Raw genomic sequence first — 26,051 nt, forward strand, 5'->3', positions numbered from 1 at the left:
AAACAAAGACAGTGACCAATTTGTCCATGTCTATATTGTACACTAGTACCGATCTGCAATCAAAAAAAAGGACCTATGTTAACAGTGATTCATGAAGGTGTCCTCTGGACTACACACTGATGCACTTCTACTTCGCTACCAATACATGTCCATGTTGCGATTTAGTAATTTTTTAATTTTTTTTTTGGCATTTTTGATAATCGATTATTTGTTTTCATAATCGATTATCGAATTTGAGACTATAATCGATCATCGGGACATCACTAGATATCGATGTTTTCAATTACACTTCACGCTAGTGTTGCCTTCATCGCAATGTGTGTTCTTGTGTTTGGTTCGATGATGCTAGTCATGAGAGTTAACACTTACGTGGAACCCTGTCAGAATTACACAGCAGCCCGCGACACCCGTCTACGGCTGTGCACATCATGGCTGCGAACGTGCCTGCTGGCTGGGGCGGCATTAATTGATGTACAGGGGGTGGGGGTTGTCTCAGTGATTGTTTCAGTCGCGTGGGGCATGTTTATTACTGTACATATTCGTACAAACAAAGAGCCTCCGACTTCAACTTGCGCGTTGGAATTAATGGAATTGGGGCTAGAATTCTTCTTCGATATAGCTGAAATTAGACTTGTGAATTTCGGCCTAGTCGAAGATTTATTAAAGTAAAAACAAAAGGAAAGATCGGGACTTCTGTTGAGCTTCAACTTGGCTGATTTTTCGACTTGTACAATGTCGACTGTATATGCTTGGAGTAATGATGTCTAGATCTAAAATAAACTACCTGTACTTACGTATTTTGTCCTCTGGACATGTGGGAGGGGGTTACCAAATGTGGATTTATTGTAGACAAGGGAAGGGGTCTGATTTCGCCATTTCATTGTGGATGTCATTTCTTAATGTCGCACATCACTGTTTTCAGGGACTTGTCCTGATGTAACATTCCCCCTTTCTCATTTATCACCTCCCCTTTTCGTTGTGTATTCCCTCCCTTGCATGATCTCCCTTGTGTTGTGTCGCGTTAACCCTTCCAGCTGTTACCGCTGGTCTAAGATGCGATCACTAGATTGTGACATCGACTGACTCGCCTCGCGATGTGTGGTGCGAATGAGGAAAACAGACAGATCAAAACTCAACGGAGAAAGATTACTTTATGTGCTGGCCATTCAACCGGCACATTTAATTATCAAACAACATCAGAATAAATACACTTATTTGCAGGTAGGTCTTACACGACAGATATATTCAAAACACAATAAGAACGTACGACATGGTAAGGAGGTGGCTTAAGGCACGGTAAGGATGAGTAACACCACGGAGAGAGAAATCTTGAGAGTAGAAAACGCGAGCGCTCTCTTATACGCGTGAACCGAGTTAATTCTGATTGCTCAGTCGGTGAATTTAAACCGCATTCTTCTGCGACTGGTTAGAACAAAGCCCGATTAGCCATCCTGATTGCAGGGGGTAACAATGGTGTGAAAATTTCCCGCGCACAGGCTCACACACGTTCTGCATAATTTCGCGTCTATGAATACCCTGTCTAGAGCAGGGTCTACGTCCCTGACTGACATCCAACCCTGGAACATAGGCTGGTTCGCCACACCTGACAAACACAGACACTTGGCTCTGATCAGACATAAGCTTACATAAATGAAAACAAGCATATACAAGGAATCTACAGAAATCACGAATATATTATATATAGTATATATCTTCTATATAAAGCGTGGCGCACACGGGGAGAATTTAGTGGGCGCCAATGACGCTGAGCCGAATTTGCCAACCTCCAGCGCTGATAACGGCTGACGTCAGATTCTTGTATAGTGTGTATAGATTAACTGGCGAAAACGGCGCTTGTTGCTTGCACGCATGACAGACGTTTTCACTCGTGACAACAATGATCAAACATGATAGATATTTTCCGCAGCGCTGTGAATGACCAAAATCTCTAGAAAATTAACCAGCACACGCAGCACATTTGGCACGCGTGCTGCACATGCTACACAGCTACACACGCGCACAGCTTTAATAAAACCACTGCCAACTGTATGGTAGCAACATATTTCACAAGACTTCATAATTCAAAAACGTCCAGGCAACATGCTTCAAACATGAACTAGTCAGATCAAGTACATTCCGATATAACAATTTGTGCACAAAAGAAACACTTGGAATGGAAAAATACATGTACAAGCTTATTACATACAATGTGCAAAACCAATAATTATACAAAATTATTGTAACATATTATTAAATACGCAATAAATTTATAAGTTTTTAACTTATAATATTAAATTGTAATCTTATACAATTTTACAAAAACCCATTTTCATATCTATACAGAAAATTGGCAGTCTATGAGTTAAAATTTTTGGTTGAAGTTGTGCCATTGTTGTCAGTAGGGGTATTATTTGTCAATAGATGCATGCATAAACCAGGCAGACTGTCTGTGTATCAATTGATAGCCTATTGTTGAATTTGATTTCTATAGTAAGCGATATGAAAATTTAGCAACAATATCACAACTCCGCCCAGCAGCATTAATATGTTATTAAGACTTTCACCTTTTGTCTCAAAGTGAATGACTAACCATTGACATAGGACTTATATTTTGCTTTGCAAACTACAAGAAAGCGTGTGCTACAGACATAGACTTGGTAGCACACGCTTGTGTCTATTTACGTATGTTGCATCTACTTGGTAGAACTTATAATGACTGCCAACAAAACAATATATTTACTACCCGCCCCCAACACCTTGAACGGGTGGCCCCTCGCTAAATTTTGCAAGTCGGTCGAGACCAGTAACCAGGGTGTGCCACGTGGAGGCAAAAGCGAGAGTTGAGAATGTACGGGAGACCAGACAATGGCAACCACGTTAAACTACGTGCGACCGCTGCCAAAAGAAAGGTACTACCCCTCATACATCCCCCATTACCCCCCTCCCCCACCCCTCCACCCGCGCGGAAAACGACGACGCGACTCACGGTCGAAGAAACGCATTTCAACGCAAGTTGCAAGTTGCATGGATGCAAGAGATTGTAAGAAAGATGGCTGTTTTTGTTTTGATGTTTGATTAAATCTAAAACATAAAACAGAAGAATTAAACCAATTTTACTTGGCTCTACAAACCGGTATCAAAAGTGGAGAGACGTTTAAACCTTCCATTAGTTACGAGGCGATCCTCTGGCGTGACGAGGAAGAGGAGACGTCTATGTGCCGCGAAGCGACGCGACTCTACGTCCGAAGAAACGCATTTCAACGCAAGTTGCAAGTTGCATGGATGCAAGAGATTGTAAGAAATGGTGTTGTTTTTGATGTTTGATTAAATCTAAAACATAAAAACAAAGAATTAAACCAATTTTCTGCTCTACCAACACTCGGTATCAAAAGTGGAGAGACTTTAAACCTTCCATAGTTACGAGGAGGAGGAGGCCGGAGGACTCTTCTTCAGCCAAGAAGACGGCGCGACTCACGGTCAAAGAAACGCATTGCAACGCAAGTTGCATGGATGCAAGAGATTGTAAACGTGGGGACGTGGAGACTTTCGGAGTCAACCATAAAACTTTCATGGTTGAGGATTCTTCTACGCGAAGGATTCCCCTTGCGGGGATGAACCAAGAGCAAGGAAGTCGGAAACGAATGTCGAAGCATCTGTAGAGAACGTCGCGCAAGACGATGTCGACAAGGGAACACAATAAATCTATCAAGTCTCGCCTGACATCACTCCGCTGAGGGACTGAATGATTCTGGTTCTCAAAATACTGTAGAGACATTCGATTCTGCTGTGTTTACATAATTACCAAATGTGCCAAGACACCTTTTCAGATCACAGCTTCTTGTAAACAGTAATCACCCTACAGTACAAATAAATTAAAAATTATTTGAGTTTATATATCACCATGCAGACACTCAAAACATATCCAACTCTTACAAGTAGGCTCTTCAGTTATTGATACACAACGCCAATGAAACCATTTAAAACATTTATCACAACCAATAGAGGCAAGCTTTTAGCGATCCTCTGACTACATATATTTTGCACAAGGGGCATGTTGAATTTAGTATGTTGTTTTCATGTTCAGTGTCAGGATCAGCATCATTTACTAGTTTTATGCTCTTTTCAGCATCATCTTGTTGGCATAATTAGTTTTATATCACAATGAATATCTTGCCTAAACTGTTTTTCTTTGATCTTCAGCTTGTGCAAGATTCTTGCGTTCCTGGGTTGCCCTTCTTTTCTTAAGCTTTTTAAAGTTTAGATAAGGAATCGGCATCGACTTAACTAGTTTTATATTCTATTTTAGCATCATCTTGTTGCCATAACTTAGTTTTGATATCAGATAAAATCTTGCCTAAGAATTGCTTTTTCTGTGTCTCTGGATTGTCTTTCTGCTCAGGCTTTTCACATTTCGAGTGTCAGAATGGGCGCATTACTGTGTTAGTTTTATTTCATATGCTCTTCAGGGTTATCTCTGTTGTGACACACCGCCTCAGCTCTAGCCCCCAGCACTTGAAATCATTGCTGAAAGTTTCGCCTTCAATCCTTTTTCGTGTGTTCGATGCGGACACTGTGAAACCTTTGAACAACTGTCCTCTAATAGCACATCATTTTCAAAATAAGCAGTGGCGTGATCACACCCAACACAACTAGAGCAGATATATTAGTGCAGTTTGATGTTTCTTCATTATGGGGTGAAGAGTTGAGTCCTTGACACTGCAAATGTAGGCGTGTACTCTCATTCTGTTCACACATAAACCACAATGTCAGGTTTCAGTTGTCTCAAAGGGGTAGAATTCAGACATCATCTAATGTGAAGATGGCCGCGCCTTTTTGAGTGCGATTTGTTCCTCCTCTTTCACAATACTGGTTCGGCGGGGGAAATTTCCTGGGTCCAATTATTATCATTTAACTAGCACGTCTCTGAGCAACATCGATATATCCATCTTCTGTGCCAGTACTGGATCTGTACAGGTGCTTTTTTGCCCAATGTCTGCAGGCATCAATTACGTATTACAAGAAATAATTCCTCTAGGTTTGCAACTCTAACTCGACCTTTTGCACCATGCTGTTCTTTGGGCTCTTTCGTGGGAAACACCAACGATGCCGTCTGCTATGGATCAGGACTCCTTGACTCCTGGGCCATGATCTGTTGGTCAGCGAGAGATATTTCCGTTTCAGGTATGGCCTTCTATACGGGCGATACCCCATATTGTGTGGTGGTCACGTCTAGCTAACTTTCCAGATACACTTTTTTTTTAGAACGCTATCCATGTAAAACTGGCCAAAATAGACCCGCTTTTTGCACGTCCATTCTCTGCAGAGAGGATTCATGTGAATACTTTTATGCAACTCATGAGTGTGCCATGTCTTGGTGGATTGAACGTTCCTCGCATACAGGAAAGGTTTCTTGACGGTATATCCAGTAAACTGTGCTCAGCAAGTCTTCAGCGATTCTTTAATTTTCTCTCAAAGCCAGAATAGCATACGAAAGTGTTGCAAAACTTCGGCTGACCCAGAACATGTAAAACTACTGCAAGTACAAATTTCTTACATGGCTCTATATCACTAATGTAGCATTTCGCTGTTATTTTTTCATGGCAATTGTCTGCAGAAGTCCAATGGACATAATCACGTAAAATCTGTTCGCTGACGGGTCAAGGGCAAGAAAGAACACTTTCTTACATTTTGAAAACAACATCATACTGTGCGTCTAATCCACATTTGCTGAAGTTTACAAAAGAGCTCGCCTAGCTTCTAGACAGATGGATCTCTGTTGCGAGGCGAACCGATTCCTCAGTATCTAAGTGGATCTTCATTACTATCCGTCTCAGTAAAAATTTATCGGGGAAGCCTCGATCAGTTTCTTTGTCCTTGTTGCTGCCACTTGCACTCACTTCTCAATTACAGCCCAACCACTCGTTCATCCGTACAGCAAACCACGCACGCCCTTTTTGGACTGACACTTATGTAATGCCTCTGACACATGCATTTGTTTCTTGGTTTTGCGCTTAATCTAATTTCTTTTCGAAATTTTACCAAATTCACAGTTGCCCCTCGAAATTCTGCGCCTGGTTCAATTAAGATCATTCACCCCCATAATGCTGCTTAATAACCGCAATACAAAGGCAAGATCATCAAACGATCAATCTGACCACTGAAGTAGGTTTGATTACATCCTTGAACTTTCTTTCAGTAAATTGTCGAGATCAATAGACGAGGATTTGTCTGCCATCTGCTAAGTCAACTTGATATCAATTCCGCTCTGCCAGTCACTTGTTTTCAGCCCAGGCGTGAAAACCAGTGAACACTTAATAATTGACAGACTGTCTCTTCTGTTCCTCCTGGCTCAATTTCAGATGGAATTGATATGCTGAATAATTTAGATGAAGTTATTCTGCAATACACATTTGCGTGATGCCTTCATCCCACGCAACGCATTACGATTAAACACCAGTTTCCAAACGGTCCCTCATTAATAATCTGAAGCATCTTCATGCAATGCCGTCGCCCTGCAGATGCTCGTAAACCATGAAAGTTACAAAGAGTTGACCGCCACAATTGTCTGTCATTGGCTCCATTCGCAGAGCCATTGTCTTCTATCATGCTGAATCAAACGGTGATATCGGATCTATCAAAAGGACCATGTCGTTACACGAAGAAAATCATTCCATCATTATAAATAAATAGCACTGGGGCTGTTCACAGCTCGAAATTACTGCATGGCACACTTGGATTAGTAGTATTGTCAGAGTCGGTAGCCTGAACACTATTCGCTCGTCTGAATCTTGAAACAGATGCTGCTGCCAACACGCCCTCTATTTGCGCATCACCAGAATGTACGAAGGCAGTTTCTGAACCGATACAGCCATTAAGTCATTGCTTAACGATCAACCCTAGAACATGTTTGCCATATTGGTCTACACTATTAGTAAGGCTGTTTCCTTGGACAATGACAAAATGATAGTTTCCCTGGTGGTACCCTCAGTTGATTTCCACGGTTGAAAGCATAAGAACTGATTTCAAAGTTGGCTCGCCAGGAGTTCTCTGTATCACGCAATCGGACCATATAACAGGATTTTCATCATCGCATTTTCATAGATGTTTTGAGGAAAGTTTGTCACATTACTTTACTCTGTGCTACTTGCGTTCAAGTGGTAATACATGAGGATTTTCTGTTTCAGTATCCTTGCCAACTCAACAATTTTGCCCAGAATTATTTGTTAGCTGAAATATCTTTTTGCAGAATCATCGTTAATGCAAGCTCTGATTGTCCCTACCATACTCTCTACACAGACAAACTCCGGCTTTTTAATATTCTAGTTGGAACATTTTCATGGATATTTTCCATCGTCACGCCCAGTACAACACTTTCACCTGTTCAGGTCATCTTTGCTACAAACAAGTTTCACTTTTCCAGCCACAGCTCTATGGCTTGTCAAATACAGGCTTTTTTTGGTTTTGCACTAGTAAGAACATCTAGGCAGGCGTTTACGCTTGAATTTTAGTTGGTACATAGACAGCATGACAGAGAGCAGTCTCATTCACTCCTTTGTACCACTTACCGCACTGAATCAATGCCACCAATGATCACAGCTCTTTATTATCAAGGTGGAAGATCGGTTTTGCATGCGGACAGGTATATAGTGTCAGTTGTCCAACTGCATTTCTTTTCAAACCAATGATACAGCACGTGCCTTCTACACGTCATTGGACTTTGAGGGAACATTCAATCAACAAAGAAATAACCTGGCTAACTTTGGGCTTTTCCTTCACGGACTTTTCAACTGAAACCTATACCACTTCATCAAGTCTGTGCGTCCTTTTCCCCATCCACCTAGTTTCAGTCAACAAGCAACCCTTTTAGTTCCACCAGAACTAAGGGTAATAAGATGCCTGAAATATCTCTTACTCAACATAGTAACTCGATCGCTGAACGTCAAAAATAACAACTTGTCAAAGAAAACTTTCGTCTTCCAGGCCACATCTAGTTCTTGGCTGACACTTTCACTCACCAACCCTGTGCCTGGAATCAACGAGACTCGCCTTGCTTGGCTTAAGCAATAGCCAAACTTCTTCTGCATCAGCTTGACTTGTCAGATTCTGCCTTAATCCGCGCACCTGAAAAGAATTTACTTATCTATCTGTAGATTCGTTTAGAGTGACGCTACCTCGCAATAGCTTTTCTGTTTGTTCTATAAGAAATACGTGGTTTACCAAAGTCTAGATCAGCCAGTGTAGAGTCTTTTCGAATAATTGGCTTGATCTAAAATCCTGTCTTCATAGCTCTTGAGACTCAACTGGAGCACCAGTGTTTTCGCATTTCTTCGCTGGACAAAAAGGCATTTTACAGACGGCCAATAGCTTCCTGGTCTTGAAGGCCTACCGCTGACATCTTTAATTTCTTCGAGTTTATCTCGCTAAATTTTACCTCCAGACAAAAGTAAAATTATTTCATTCTCGGTACCTCGAATTTTGGCCTTATACAGCAAGCATGATTTCTCAATGTATGAGGTAAAACTGATACACCTGTTCCTTTTGGACCACTGCGAAGCGAAGGTTCTGGAATAGCATTTCTTTTTCGTCTTGATTTTTTTTCGCTGGTATATCAAACATCATCATTCACTGGCGAGCACTAATTAACTTCTACAATAGCTGTTTCTGGCATACGTTCTTCTTACTTACTAGCATCGGACATCTGCACTATGACATTTGGAAGCTGAGTTTGTTTTTCCAGGAACTTCTCCACAACAGTGCGCACCATATTTGATCAAATCCAATACCTACCCGAGCAACAGCGCCAGTTTAAAATAACCGACCCTTAAAAACTTCAGAATAGTCTGCTTATACTTCTCAAGTAAGACCCAGTTCTGTGGCAACACGAAGGAACAAAGTAGTTCAAACTTGGTTCTATCCATAGCGCCCATGAACCAAGACACCAATAACCCAGTTGCCAGGACCACAACTCGAAGCACATGATCTGCAATCGGATAAGCACGTTGAACAATTATGACTGCAATGGGTGATGACATTTACATCATTTTCTCAGCGGATTATGACAATAAACTAACTGCAGGTCTTGCTTACGTTTAACAAGTTTAAAACATTTTGAAATCTGTTCAATTTACTGACATTGGACACTTCCAACCATAAGTGCATCAGCATATGTCAACAGATTTTTCTCCGCCGGTGAAGTATACAATATAATTGAAAATGGTTACCATGATGGACCTCTACATTGCCATGACTTACTATGTTTAGGATATTACAGAATTGTTCATTTTCATGGAGTTACCAACATGCACAAGAAATCAACTTTTACACTCTAAAATGGATGCAGCCGTAAACGTTTTTTAAGCTTGTCAGCAAAAGCCAGTAGGTTCAAATGAAACCAACATTGTTGCTATAACATATGCAGATCAGAAACCTGCTTGTTCACTAGTTTAAGAATGCATAGAGTATAGTTTGAAATCAAACACTGATCAAGTAACACAGTCGTAATCGCCATCAACAGGAAGTTTACATTATTCGGAACTCCACGCGTTCTCCAATGGATTTTGAAAACAGCAATTTCTTAAATTCGCAGTAATAATTTCTTGGTTTAGTCCCTTTTCACACTGTGGTTTTTAACAACTTCATCATCAAAACATATTCTAAACTTTAGTTATCTTTGATTAACTCCTTAGCCTTATGTGAGGCTCGAAAAAAAAAATACATTTAGACTTCAGTCTCATCAAAGATCCATAATCCAAAATGACTTGGGTCTTTGCTGAATCCTCCTCATTTATGCTTTATTAAATCTCAGCTGTGCGACTATCTGGCATAAATGAAGAATTTCTCTGGCAGAATCACACGTTTGTGTCTCTGCTACCAAAGCACACTTGCATAGATTTCCTGGTTTGAGGTAGTTGCAATGCCTCAGAATACCCAGGGGGCAAATGGATGTCCATATAGTTGATGGGATGACAAGGCACAAGAATTCCACATGCATTCCCGATCTCCTGGCATCATCATACTGCTTAGCTAAGGATTCGATGTCCTCTTCGCGGCCTGCTTCTTTTATTACTGACACAGCGCCTTGCCCCACCAACGCATCTAACAATGTGGTACCTTATAAAATAAACAAGTGATCAGTATTGCTGGGCAATACAGTGCTCCCGTGGACCCGGCTCCACTTAGCGATCTAGCGAAAAGGGCAAGGGTTATAAGCCATAGGTCTATGCCAGAAGAACCCGACTTACGAAAGCGTCGGACCAGGTGTGTGAGTAGAGATGGATCAACGCACTCCATTGCTTTCTGGTTCCACTCACGGATCAGATTGACGTTGTATTTAGTGTTTATAGTGTGTCATGTGCAGAAATGTCAATGAGAGTAGTCCACACACAATAGACAGTATAATAATACTATGCTGTCTATTGTATGTGGACTACTTTCACTGAAACTATCAAAACGGAAAAATCAAGACGATTGATCAATGTGTGTCGAAAATTTCCCATTAAGTCCGATTCTTGTCTACAGATGGATGGACAGACAGATGCCAAGTTAATACAATAGCCTGCAGGGCTACCGCTACGTCCCAAGTGGGCTAAAATGTTTGTGAAAATTATATGTATTAACAATAAACTGCTGATATGAGCTGTCCTAATTGGGACCAGCACTTTCTGTCTGACTTGGGCAATAATTTGAAGTAGACAAGGGAATTCGATAAAGATGCGACTACAATTGGACAACAATTTCTGTCTGACTTAAAAGGATCCGACTTAGCAGGAGTCTACTGTAAGAATGTTTACCTTTCTGTTGGCACGTGACATTTAATCACGTGATCCAGCAACATATCATCGCTCACATACTCAAAAAGTCCACACCAGCACTTGCTAGCCTGTGCTCTCCTAACTGTGACTACTGGTCTCGTTGTTTTGTGATCATCGCCAAGCGGAATCCCAATTCTCTTTGGCTTTATGTTCTTCAGAACAGCATATCTGAAAAATAAAATACACTTAAACATTAGCAACTGACAAAAAAACGTCTGATATGTTAGACAACCCTTCCTATAGTATGTCCATACCAAATTTTTGATTAATAGTATTGTCGGTTAAGGACTATCTGATCAACCCAAATCTTGGTGAGCTGATGTGTCTGGCCTCTATGGCTAAAATGGTCGTCACGACATGCTGATTAATTCGACAATAGAGCTACAAAAATACCGGTAAAAATGCGAACAACACCGCGAAAATGCGCACTCGATGCAGTAGTAGGGTATATACTATATAGCGCCACCGCGCAGACATTTATGAAAATCATAAATAATTTTAATTGTAATTTGACATTTTTTTATTGTTTGTATTGTTTCGATTTTTTTGGGGGCCTAAAATGGTTGTCGCGACATGCTGATTAAGAATATATGTGACCCGCTCCAGCATAATATGGACTAAGTCGCAAGTCATTGTTTTGAGTAATGCGCACGCACACATGTCAATGCTGAAAATGGCCTACCTGGACAAAAATGAGATTTTTACAAAAATAAGTTCCTAAGTGCATATATAATCCGGATATATAGGTTCAGATATCTCTAGATTATTATGGTCATTTTTAATTTAAAAAAATAAAAAAATAAAAAAATAAAAAATATTTTTCAAGGGCCACTGACCGCTCATCCCCGACGGGGCCCCTTACCCGGAACGCTTTATCTCAAAAGCTGCATATTCCGGAATATTCTTCAAATTGCTGTAGATCGGTCAATTCTTTAGATATAGCCAAATATTATATATCATTTTAAAGGTAATTAAATGATCTATTCAGATATGCACATAACTCAATTTGTAGAATTTCCTACTTAATCCTGGATTTGCTGGAGCGGGTCACATATATGGTGTTGGGGGGGTTACCTCTTACGGGGGGGGGGAAGATAGAGCCCCAGACAGACAGAAAAACAGACTCGCCCTTTATGTAAGAGATGTAGATATCAGGGTTCGACACTAACCCACGTCCGACCGACCTAGTCGGGTAAATGCTTGGTCCGGTCGCATACAACCAGTGTTAGTAGCCCGACTGGTCGTGTTAGAATTGGTCATATAGTACTCGCACATATAGTTACATGACATCATTTCACACCTTTCTGCCTTATAAGTCACATTTGTAATTACAAAATGCACAATTTTCACAATGTCAGTTCAAGGCAAAACATCGAATCTTTATTACGGTGTTCGTGCTTAAAGGTACACTGCAATGTACTTTACAATGTACAATACACTTTAAAAGTACACTGTACAGTACACTGACAGTATATCTTGCACTGTCATTATCATAACACCAGAATTAAAATAATCAATACAAAAATTTACTTACATTCTGCAAACAAAATTATTTTAATGTACACTTCCACACTGTCCCAAAGGCCTATATTAAGATTATATAATACAAGTGCCGCGGAGCGACAGCGCTCATCTAACGTCTACTGCGGTGACTGTGGTGGAGTGGTGGGATTCTAGTAAACCCTGTTAGTCCCAAATGTGTTCACATACACGCCGAAACAGTGGAATGCACAGGGATGGTATCAGGAACCTTCTCAAGGAATGTTCGTTGGGATCGTTATGAAAGTTGCCACGAGATGGCGCGTACGTTTAAGTGTCTTCAGATTAAAGATGGAAGCTTCCATCGTACGTAGTAGCAACAACTATTTGCAAGACAGAATAGGTAAGCACTCATCCATTTACCTACGCAAGCCTACAGGCTGCAATATAGAGAGCTGCCACCTGTAACCAATTAACGCAGGCAAAAACTACACATGCAGTACCACCACCACATGCACTGGCAGTGGCCACTGGCAGTGGCATACGTTACATGTAACACACCGACAGTACAGAATGCCATAGAAATTATACGATTTAAGGAGCATAAACTTCTTCAACCAAATTTAGCTTTTGAAATTTCACTGTGACATTGTAGCCTCATACATCCAGGCATGTATATATTCTACTAGCAAACCCGGCAGTCAAATTCTTTCTAACAGACAGTAAACATATCCATGTTTAACCCTCCTCTTGAGGGTCAAACGGTTATCAGACACTTACTCTTCACATGTCAGCAGAAGGTACATTTCATGGTCCTTTCAATAAAGCTATAAAAATGCTAGGTCACCGCTGAAACAAAAAAGTTTTTCAATCGCTCCGTCAGACCATGTCCTCAGAAAATGTCTAAAATCTGCCCTGTGCCCCATTGACTTTGACCTGTGACCTCCAATTTCGGCACAGTGATGGCTTTTCCTACCATGATGCTATACACCGACTATCACGAACCTAGGTCGAGCCGTTTAGATTTGTGCCGCAATTTTGCATTTCCTCCCCAGGGTTCTCCCTACGTTGCGCAAACGGGGCGCGCGCGCCCCGTTTGGGAAAACTCCCCCCTGTTTGAATCGTTGCGCCCCGTTTAAATTACCTCCGCCCCGTTTAAATTCCACCACAATAAAAGTTTGCCAGCGCGGGAATCGGTCGTCAAGAATTGCCGTTCGACCAGAACATCCCACGCGTGTATTTTTACCGTACCACGCATGCACTGCAGACAGCACACAAGTTAACCTGACAATGCACAGTTAACCTGTCACTAACTGTACACTGACTCGGCTATCTTATATATACAAGAACCCCAAATACCGTCTATGGTGTGGTGGCGATTTTACGCATTAATTAGTCGTACGGTAAAAATACACGCCCCCGGACCCCCCTAGCGACACCACCTTTTATGGTATGTATATAATTTCGATATATACATGTCAGATGAGCTAAAAATATAAATATTGATATATTTCTTACTTGTTCTGTGTTGTGAAGTCTACCTTCATCGTTTGAGGATCCACAGTCTTAGATTTCCTGGAGTTCCTCACAATGGGATGCACCATTTTCCTTCTTGAATTCGGATTTGCTCCACGGATTAGAAGTTGGGTCTGCCTTTGAGGTTTCTTCCACTTCCAGACCAAAGTATATGGACTTGTTTCTCGTTCTATAAAGAAAATTTACAATAAATGTATCGTTAATACGTTCGAAATGCGGAAGAAAAATCTACAAACTAATAACATTACACTCTGGTCCCTTTATTATACTGTCCTTTATAACACGGTTTTCCATGATAACACTGTTCATTCTATTGCTCCCAAATTATATATTTCCTATGTAAATGTGTTACAATGGCCTATAAAACACGGATTCATTATTTGGCCCCAACATCAATGTTACGTAATAAAGGGACTCTACTGTACTACAGGTAATGATGACTGTAACCCTGAGAAGTTCTGTTAAGAAGTTCCTTTGGAGGCATCGAATTTGGCAATTTACCTCTGACAGCAAGTAAGGCTGCTACTTGCTGTCAGAGGCTGTACCCTCTCACAGCATGTAGCAACACTCTGACAGCAAGTCTAGAAAACTGAACGCGTTGATTATAAGTTATACGGCTAAAAGATAATGATATTGATTAACATATATACAATTATTTCTTTATTATGGTATCAAATATGAATAAAACCAAGATGGTACGATTAATATTTAAGTTTTTGTCAATTTAAAATATTTACACAGGGTTCTTGTTAACTTTTGACAAAGCAGGTAATTTGACAATGAATAGCAGGTAACTGTTTTTCCGGCACGGACGGTAGGGCGAGCGGCGAAGGCGCGAAGCCTTGCTAGGGGGATCCGAGGGCATGCACCCCCGGAAAAAAATTCTGATTTGACCCACAAATAGCCTATTTTGATGGGTATGGGTTCTAGAATTTGGTAGTTTAGATAGGAAATATAGTCTTGGGTTGGAAGTATTTAAAATAAACTTCGTTTTTTCAAATATGGATTAAATATTTTACTGCCTTTAGTGGGAGTTTCTTTCAAATTGATAGCCGGTAACAAATTGCGCGATAGGCGGTAAAAATAACCGGTTACCGGCTATTAACAAGAACCCTGTTTACATGTACGGGGGTAATAAAATACAAAAAGTCCAGACACAGAGCAGCAGTGAGACACATTGTTAGATTATTTAATCTAACAATTAAAGACTATCTGTCATAGAAATATTGATTTAAATTGCACAATAGTGTGGACTGACTCAGCAGCATACACAGGTTTCTGATTTAAATTCCACAGTGACTTAGTAATCGACAAACATTGAAAACATGAAGAATATATATACAAAATACTAGTAGTAAAATCACACTGAACCGTGGTGATTATTACTATTCCGTGGGATAGGGTGACTGTTTGTACTTGTGTGTATATTTTGTCAGGAGCTAATAATTTGTCATTATTAGCTCCTGATTTTGTGTATATAATTAAGTATCCGATGCTCGGACGAATATCCACGATATATATATATGTGGATACTAGTTCGGTGGCGCTATTCGTCCGAGCATTGTTGCGCATCACTACGAAAGGTTATACACCATAGATTAATTTTGGTACTCGTGTACATATAAGATAGCCGAGTCGGTTTAGAGCAAAGATCGTATAGTGCCGGAGGCACAAGATAAACCACTCATGCGAAATCACGTGCAATGACGTGTAGTACACAATGGAGTGCCACGTCCGCCATTTTAGGAAGCAAAACCCGCTCCGCGTCTGTTTGATACATAGAAATAATATGGATAACCATGGTTAATATATATATATATATTATAATATAATGGAATAGATAATATTTTTATGCCAATAGCTGTATCAAATCTCTCATTCAAGTGTACAAAAATCTAACAATAATTCATAATCGGATGTTACTATGTTAGTATGTACACAGTGCAGTGGTGTAGTGTCAGACAGTGGTACAGTACACAGGCACATCATTGGACCGTCTCAAACAAATAATGGTAAATAAACACTAAATGTATCTACTATCAAAGTATTAATGTTTCTCTACTCTATTTCGCCTATTATTGTCGATAACTTGCTGTAAATGCCGTTTAAAGCACACCGTACGTACGCCCTGTGCACAAACAACAAGAATAAGAGAGCCACTGCACTGCCACTGGTACTACATGTTTCAACGAAGATTGCACAACTCTTTCACGATGGATTTCGACAAAAAAGAATGTTTTCTCACCTTTCCGTATTCTTGGGGAACCTGAAGAAAGACAGGTTGGGCTTACACTGATGATTCGAGCAATTTACAGCAGAACAGTAAGCTGAGCTGACAGCACACAGCACAGTAGCAGATACAGCAACATCCGGGAACTTCGTGTGAACTTGCTTCCTAAAATGGCGGTTGTGGCGACCCATGACCTACTACGCTATGATTGGAGAGTGGTTTATCTTGTGCCTCCGGCACTCTACAATCTTTGGTTTAGAGTATAATCCGATGCTCGGACGAATATCCACGTCAGGTACTCGGTGCTACGACGGCATTTACTTGCCGCCGATACAGACTACCTCTGACGGCAAATGCCATCCCTGCTTTGGAGTCAATATCCATAGAGACATGCATAATGTATTGCTTTAATACCTGATGAACATGACGGTTTCTTGGAGCACATCGTTGAATAGAGTGGCCTGTCACTGGCAAGGTCCTTCCTCTTCTCAGTGCTCGTAGGTAGGCCTAAGGCTGGAAAGGCCTCATCATAATCATACTCAGCCTTCGTTACCACTTCATGAACAGCTCTCGGGTGTTTGACATTTTTCCTACAAAGAGAAAAGACTGATTTCAAAATTGAATCGGAGTGGGAGTAAGATGTCATGTTTCCCCCACATGTATATGTATATATATGTCCCAAGACATATACCACTGTAATCATTCTGGGGGCGGTTTCACGAAGCGTGAGTCCTAATCATGATTAACTTCCCGTACTTAAATTGAAGTGACTGTTTCGCAAAGCGTAATTAACTTTAATCATGATTAAGTTAATCACAATATTTAATTCTACTCGGGAGCATGATTAAATCCACTAATCGTAATTATAGTTGCTAGTACTAGTACTAATTAAAATAGTATAGTAAGTAGTGATGTCGATAATCGATTATACTCGATCATCGGCTGAACAGTGGCTCAAACCAAGCGCTTGGTTATCAAAATCCATAATCAATTTCATCAAAAAAACAAAAACAAAATCAAAATAAATGTAAAACTTGAAAAAGAAACTGATGATTATGGCAGTTTGAAACAGAATGGCCCTGAAGATGACTGATCTGCCGCTGTGATCAAATGCATGTAATATGTAATGACCTTGGATGAAAATACTCACCAGTTTTCGCCTCCTTGCCGTGCGTTCTAATGCCATCAAAAAAGATTTTGCAGTTTACTGCAATCCTATTTGTGGACGGTGTGGAGGCCATCACGACGCATAAGTCTTCCAGATTCTCCTCGAAAATCTCGATGCATGGAAATGAAATGCAGTGCAATGGCAAAAGTTCTGTAAAATCACATCAACTTCACAACCTTATTCTCAGTTATTATTAATTCGCAACCAAGAGCACAAACTTGAACTTCTTCAGCAAGACTATATTCCATAACAATCCAGTTACTTCGGAGTCTTCAGCTTGCACAGCTCCGAAATTTTAAATGAAAGCAGTACGCTGAGAACTAGGCAAAAACCCATTGTTTCTGGAGAAACCATATTACAGTGCCTCCTGGTGAACATTTGATAACGCGATCTGGCCCGTTAGCCATACAAGACACACCTACCAACTTTCATGAAATATCGGCGATTTATTTCTGGAGGTAGTTTCCTTTACGTGCATCTGGCCCCTTAGCCATCCAAGCAACATGTACATACATGCTAGTTACATGAAATAATAAATCTACGAGCAAGATGTCTTATAGAATTGAGATTTTTTCTGTTACATTTGTAACACCTTGACATGTTATGATTGCATCGAATCAATTCCTGGAGACAGATAACAAATTCTTACCTACAGATGGTCCTGGCGACAACAAGTTTCACCCCTAAAGTGTCTCAATATATGACGACAAAATTTGTTCAATTTGCAACCGTCCATTTGTCCATCCATCCGTCCATCCATGCATCCATCTGACAAACATTCAAAGCCTTACCTCGCACATTTCATGAAGCAGCTGGTTGGTCTGGTCAATAAGACCATTCATGGTTCCTATGTATGAGGTTTCTTGGATACGTTCTCTGTTGCTCATTACATGGTAGCTACTCCTTCTTGGTAAGATTCCTTAAGAAATACAAATTGTTTGAAATAAGGGCTATCCGTTGGTTCTCACTTGTCCATTTCCACGGAGGACAAGTAGATCTGGCCAGCAGCTTTTTAGAGCAATTTTTAATCATTTTCTACCATCGCTTCAACTTTGTTAAGACAAGTAATAACTTAAAATAACTAATTGTGTTACTTTATGTTCTTTCAAGTTTCGGTGCCATTTGAACTGTAGTGAAACTAGGATCTAAAAATTAACAAGTAAGATAATTGACGCGTCGTAAATTTAATTTGCAGTATTACACATTTCTATATTTCTATGTTTAATCAGGACACGCAAGACAATATCTTGTATTGCTTGTCCTAGCCAGACAGCAAATTTTTTCCCTTATTCGAACATGAATACAGATACGTATATAGCAGAATAAGAAGGCAACCCCAGGACAGCACGGGGACCTATATATCACTAAGCTATATAAACAATGTTTAACATACGAGTGAGCTGAACAACAACTTCGACCTTTTCACGCTGTGCCGGCTCTTAACAATTATTAACTTTTGTAATGCGTTTTGCGAGATTGGTTGTTGAACAGTGAATCACTTAAACTGTATATCTGAGTCTGTCTCTGAATCATTATTAACAGATAAAATAAATCACAAAGACACAAGGCTTTATACATACCAAGATACTAATGATAAAACAATCTGTCAATTGTCGTCTCATATTTCCTTAAAAGCCGAAGGTCTCCATCACGGCACAATACAGCGGCTCATCCCCTAAAAAATTAACCATATGTCTACACTTACACGACATTATAAGAGACTAGCGCGATTACCCGGCATTGCCCCGAGGGAAATACGGTGGTACTTACTACAGTCTGGGACCTATAACCCTGCCCTAACCCTGGGCACAGTTCCGGTTATTACCGAAACGTACCCTGAGGCAGTGTATCAGCGAGAGCGAACGCGCTCGAAAATGCGAACGTCGCCATCGATGAACGAACGCAGTGCCTCTTGAACGCACACGCGAAGCGCTCGCTGTGCGCAGGCTTTATCACAGATGCGGCCCACCATCGGAGGGTTACTCAGCAGATTTTGATCGCGAGATTTTAATGTCTTCGAACAAGTACTGTTAAACGAATTAGCAGACGAAATTGATACGAATTGAATTTAGAAGTAAATGAATGAATGAAAAATGAAATGAAGTTGAAATAGATTGCAAATTGAAGTCAGAAATGTTAGATTCAAATTCGCCAGATTTCCCGTCGCCATCTTGTAAACAACCCGCGCGCTGAGCGAACAGCCGTTTGAGTTTGCGCGCAAGCGCTTGCGAGCGCTTGCTTGCGCAGTGTCGTTCAGAAAGCGAACGCTCGCGAGCGTTCGCTCTCCTGAACACGCCTCTGGTACTATCTAATATGCCGGACTGTATCTCGCCTACTCCACTAACGAGTCTAGGGAGTCGCCTACGCCTACTCCCTAACCCTAATCCTAACCCTAATCATATCAAATAGTGACCAGGGTTAGGGAGTAGGCGAGTACTACGTTCCGGCAGTACCCTGGGGGACATAGACCCTATGAGCCGTACTGGGATGTTACCGAGAAAGTGCATATAGGTTCAAGACAATATGCTAGTATTAAAAACATGCAAGTCATTATATATACACACTTTTAAACATTTCGAAATTGAATTAAGGTCATTCCAAGTTCCCATAAACTGAACGACGAATGACAAAATAACAAGTAATAATATTACTAATAACAACTAATTGATCGGAGCATGTGTTAATTCCACACTACATATATAGGCCTACAGTAGCAAGTAGTGTCGTAGGTGTGATCGGTGAATGCAGTCATTATGTAGAGCAAACAAACTATATAGGGGAAATTTCAAGTGATCGCTGAGAGCAAATGTCGCTAACACAGGCACTTGAAACGTTTCAATAAAATATAATGCTAAATAAATACGAAATCTAATACTAGCACTACAAAATTCTTAATGACAATGTTTCTTTCACCTATTATTGCCGACAGTTTCCTGTCAATTCCGTGTAAATGCTCTATGCACACACACTAACGCCGCCATTGCTCACTGTGCACAGTGACTGTTAATATATATAGCGATATATATTAATCATGGTTCGTACAGGAAGACTGAATTTTTTTTCAAGGACTTTTCAAGGACATTTTATCGGAAATTCAAGGACATTTTATCGGAATTCATACACAGAGCAAAACATACCTGGATTAATTTAATAACCCCATTCTTAATCACTGCATGTCACGTCTAAAACTTACCTGGATCACATTAATAAACCCTTCTAAACATTGTCACTTCTACAACATACCTTGATTTACTGACTGATTTTACTGACTTACTGTAATTTGTGATCATTATTTAACTGTCTATCGTGTCTATAGCTTTTTAAGCTCATTTAACGCAATTTTTATTGAGGTTTACACATTATTGATGGTACAAAACTTCTTTTTATTACAGGCAATGATTCTTTCTAAAAATTCAAGGACATAAATTTTTATGAAATTCAAGGACATTTTCATGAAATTCAAGGACTTTTCAAGCACAAAATCAACATTTACTAAATTCAAGTACTTTTCATGAAATTCAAGGACTTTTCAAGCACAAAATCAACATTTACTAAATTCAAGTACTTTTCAAGGACTCCCCTCAAATTCAAGGACTTTTCAATGACTGTACGAACCATGTTAATGTAAGCGTGCAACAGTCGCGCCGCGAGAGCAGTGGCATCCGGCAGCGTACGTTGGACGTGGGATTTGGACGGAATTTACAGGAAACTGTTGGCGAATAGGTGAAAGAGAGTAGGGCTAGTATAGTAGGCTAGGCATAGTGTAGTAGAGTAGGCTATAGAAACATTCGTATTTAGTTAGCATTATATTTTATTGAAACGCTTCAAGTGCCTGTGGTCGCTAATAGTAATACTGTACATCATGTGATATGCGATATTATGTATGTAATAGGAAAATATACGATATTGTTGCGTTTACTCACGTTTCACAACAAATACTATACAACAACAATAGTAGACATATTGACTTGCCTTCTTGTATGTTTTTTAAACACTGATAATGTGTCTATTCGATGGATTAGCTAGATTTGTAATGATAACATATAATTTCTGCTTATACCCAATATTTTCCGCTGGCGTCGTTTTACCCATAATGCGTTGCGCGGTTGCTGTGCGATGAACATATATGACGTATGCATAGCTATTTATTTATTATGTATTTATTGAAGATAACATAATGAACATGATTAACATATAAGAAGTCAACATAATAAGAATTAATTTAAAGTTAATTTTAACTAAAAACAAAAAGAGGTGACATTTGAATTCTCTCAAACGTCTCCCAACATTTGTTGATTGATGTCGCACGGACGTCGAAATCACATCAATCGACGTTATGTTCTAAAAACGATCAATATACCGATGTCGACTCGAGGTGCTGTTGCCCACTGGGGGAGGGGGACGGAGACGGGGGGGGGGGTCCGCAAACGAAGGGTCGGACGTTCTAAAAACGTTTTTAAAACGTCCGCAAAAACCTAAATTTAGCGGAAAATGTTGGACCAAAGTGGACGTTCTAAGAACGTTTTTTAAACGTATGCAAAAAACCTAAATTTTGCGGGAAATGTTACGTCCAAAATGGACGTTTTAAGAACGTTTTTAAAACGTTTGATAAGGGCGAAGACGAAACAGGACCTAAAAAGAACGTCCATAAGACGTTTTTTGGACGTTCAGTGTTACCTGGGATGTCGCTAAGAGATGATTGCATTGTCGCCGGGTGGCGCACACGTGGCGATTTTTATCAACAGTGCTGTCGATAAAAGTCGCCGGTACTGTCGATAAAAATTGCCACGTGTGCGCCGGGCTTTAGGGCAGCTAAATTAGGTCTAAAAATTGCCTTAGGCTAGGCTATTTACCTGAATGAGGTTATTTGTTCCAGCATGCAACACAATAAATGTCGCTCCTTTAAGCAGCCGATGCAGTCTGTTCTCCTCACCACCAACATCCAGAACTTGGCCCACAGTCGCACCAGAGGAGACGAACAAGTTCTTCCCATCTATGACGTCGACCACGGTTCCATCAGCTGCTGAGCATCGACAGTAACCGCCAAGGTACTTGAGTATAGAGTCACTGAAAAACAAAAACGGCGAAGCAGCAGCAGAACCAGACATCTCAGAAACACATGAAAGCTTAGACATAACCATACTACCCAGTTTTTACACAAAAAATAAGAGAAAACAACTCTGAAAAATGTGAAAGAAAGATGGCGGAAATTTGCTGTCTAGTCTTGTAGACACGCGGTCGCTGAAATTCAATCAATTTTTTTTAAACAAGCAAATGAACGTTCTCAGACTGCAGGTATTCGGATTCTCTGGCAATTTATCTCACAGGATATATCGAGTTCACGTGGTTTTATAACTCCTTGATTGCAAATTCGATGGAAATAGCAGAGATAGATGTGAAATCGAACTTCTGCTATGGACGCACGGCAAGGAGAGGAAGGAAGCGCATGGGCCAATGGTTAACGCGGCAGTGGCGCCATGGCATGTGTGAATCAACCAATGCTGTGTTACTGTTAGCATTGTGTTAGCATAATTGCGTAACAACAACATGCTCACTATGATGAATATCATTAATGTTTATAACATAGATGGTTTATAAGTTGTTTAATATTTTATTAAATATTAAAATATTAATGGTAATAATTAATAAGTAAATAGAACAGTTTTGCTTGATTTTTTATTAATAAAATACTTAATTCCTATCAAATTTCTGGTAATAAACAAATGAAATGCCTTTACTTGGCTTTTTATAATCTTTTTTTAATGGTATATATGATTATACCTTAGACAATTCAAGAGTAGCTAGCTGGTCAGCATTAAACATAGATGCAATTCTGTTTCACTGTCTTCAGTTTTTTTCCCCAATACATTGTTTCTGAAAGCATACATCGAAGAAACAATAAAAACTCAGAATAATTATATTTAAAATATATATATAGCTGCATGCTTCCATTTTGAGTAACTGCATGGGTTGCCACGATGTCTCTTTATTCAGCCACTTCTGTATTATACAATATTCCCATCTAGTTCTGATTGTAAAAGAAATAATTAAAGTTGGGATCTAATTATTTTTCTGATTTCAAGATGTTTTGTATCAGTTGTAGGGTCGCCAATGCCAGCTCCACCATCATTACTATGGTATGCTATATATATGTATGCTTGTATACTAGGGATCTACTGTTGCTATGTTGTCGAAATTAAATTATACATCAATATATCAATTTATTATTTAGTATTTATTTGAAAGTTGCAACACCATGTACCATGCAGAAATAAGCAAACGAAATTAACTAAACTATGACTAGTAAGAGCGGGCTGCACTTATAACAGCTCACCTTGAGTTTCGATGGAGGGTAGGAGCGGTGAGTGCCGGGACCATAGAACCTTGACCAACACAGCAAACGACTGACCGCATAGAAGCATTCGCATGGAGCGAGCGAGTGAGGGGGGACAAGGGGTAAAACGGGCTGCACTCATGGCTTACCTTAAGTTTCGATGGAGGATAGGAGCAGTGAGTGCCGGACCATAGAACCTTGACCAGCACAGCGAACGCGATGGCCAGCTTGCCTCCTGTGCCAAGCGGGTTTTTCCGCTGTTAATCCGTTCTGGATACCCTTCCCTCTGCAACGACAACACCGAACATCCACACTCGGCTGTTACACTTTGAAACGTCCTTGTATAAGCAGTTTTAAGTTTGAACACGCATAGTGTTCACGCACCTAGAAAGGTGATCAGCTGACTAGAGTTTTTAGCCACTTGAACACACCACATCTCTATTTAGACAAGTGCTGCCCGAATTTACGTTTTAAGCGCTTTGAGCACGACCATTGTTCACCTTGGAAGTAATTGCTGAATTCACAGATAAAGGTTTGAAAACGCATGCTGTTCACCAAGGAAGTGAGCCCTAAACTCACATGTGGCACATAACATGGCTCGTTGTTGCCACTCAGGAAGTGATACGCTGAACATTAACGCTTTTTAGGTTTTGGAACACGACCCATTGCCGGTCCTGTGTTCCGCGGACCACCATAGGCAAGTGATCGCAGACATTTGCGGGTCAGTTTGAACACACGCGCGTTGTTCGCTCACAGTAGGAAGTGATCGCGCGAACTCTCGCATGTGTTCGACAGCGCCTGCCAAGCACACTGTTCATAAAGCAACGTGTTTTCCCTAGATTGTCGAGACCAGTAAACCTCCGGCGCCAACACCGGCTCCGTCGCGTTGACGGGACCGGCTTGTGATAGCGCGATGACCATGCACGTCGAGCTATCGGCGTAGAATCAATTGGAAGAAAGGTGGTTCTGTAGCGAAATGGCTGTAAACAATTGTAGTGAAGTATATGTTTATGTAAAGATCAGCTGTAAGAAGGAGAGAAGGCGTTCAATGCCAGCCAATAATATGCTAAGCAATGTAGTTGAAGCGTGTTTATGTCAGCATGGCTATAGTATATGTTGGCGAGCGTGTTAAGGTGTTATAGCAGATTGGCAACAAGGAGCCGAAAAGTGAGGACCGGCGGGGAGATGCAGCTACCTTGATGCATTACTGTCCCCGATTCCCGGTTGTCCCTGACTGTTCCCTTCGTGTAGGAGTAGCAGCCTTCTCCACCAGCTTTAGCCTGCGCGGGAATCACGTGTTACAAGGGACTGCGGTGGCGCCCTGCCGCCGCGCTACTGGCACGGCCGCCGCCGGCCGGCCCTGCCGCTCAGCAAACGATGAAAATGCAAAAATGTAACATACTGACGTGATTAATATAAACGATAATAACGTTCAGAGAGAATAACATCGATCAGTATCAACATAAGTTCTAGTTACATAAGAAGCCCTTGCACATACTAAGAAATGATCTGTGGTCACAGAATAGTTTTCGTAAACGTATTGGAAGTATTCGTGTTAAACACGTGAATACTCATCGTGATTTGTTATTGACCAATAGTATTAACCAACGGCCTCTGGGGGCCCGTGGCAATAGCTGCCTAGCGCAAGGTCCTTTGAGTGCGATTTCGTTACAATCTTGGGGGGTAAGGGCGGGCGAGGGCGGAGATAGTTGTTACAGGTTTTTTGCGGCGTGGCTCGTACGTTTTAACGGATGGTGCCTCCGAGCGTTGGCCAGTGCTGCCTCTCCGCACCTTGCTAGTGTGACCTCCGCCACCATTCGTTGTCCGTGACTGTACTTGCACTCAGCTACTTTCACTCGGCTCGCTGCGGGGAACGAAGCACGCGCGCCGGCGCGAGACAGCGTAAGAGTTTAAGCATGCAGGCGTTTAGGTCATGCAGGGTAACGGCTGCAATGGCTAAGGACAAGGAAGGTTTTCGTTAATTTTATTAAGAAATTTTTATTATAATTTCTACCATATAATCTGAATATATAATTATTATTATAATATATAATTATAATATATTACATTAACTATTATTCACATACATATAATTTATGATAATCAGCAATAATAATTTAAATATAATTTGTATATGAAATAATTTTTAAATTTCCATGGCTGGACTGCTCGTTTAGGCTCATACTCGGGTATTATGGCCACATGGAAAATTCCCAGATCACCAAGGCGTGAAGTAAGCGGCAGGTTACGTCAGATAAACTGCTAGAGCACATAACCGACTCTCTCTCGCGACTAACTAACGTGAGATGGTGAGCCGATTAAAGATGATTAACGGATGATGAACTCACCTTAGCATGACGGTCCAGGAGAAAAGAGTGTCTTTGTCTGTGTCTTCATGCATCGATAGAAACTTCTCATCCCTGTTGACGAAAGCAAAACTTGGGAGTCAATTCCATTTCACACGCATCGCATGCATTTAACATTACAGCACGT

The 26,051-nt window shown here is 40.6% G+C and overlaps 1 long non-coding RNA gene across 1 annotated transcript in view; it reads right to left on the minus strand.

The window, feature by feature from the left end:
- Positions 1-12,319: 12,319 nt before the first annotated feature.
- The window catches only part of LOC106815976, a 21,574-nt gene continuing 7,842 nt past the window's right edge, over positions 12,320-26,051 (minus strand). The window contains exon 3 of the long non-coding RNA XR_001394816.1: positions 12,320-12,396. This is a non-coding gene — a long non-coding RNA (uncharacterized LOC106815976). The remainder of the gene's footprint in view (positions 12,397-26,051) is intronic.

Source organism: Priapulus caudatus, unplaced genomic scaffold (assembly GCF_000485595.1).
Source record: "Priapulus caudatus unplaced genomic scaffold, Priapulus_caudatus-5.0.1 Scaffold1251, whole genome shotgun sequence".
NCBI classification, from domain to species: domain Eukaryota; kingdom Metazoa; phylum Priapulida; class Priapulimorpha; order Priapulimorphida; family Priapulidae; genus Priapulus; species Priapulus caudatus.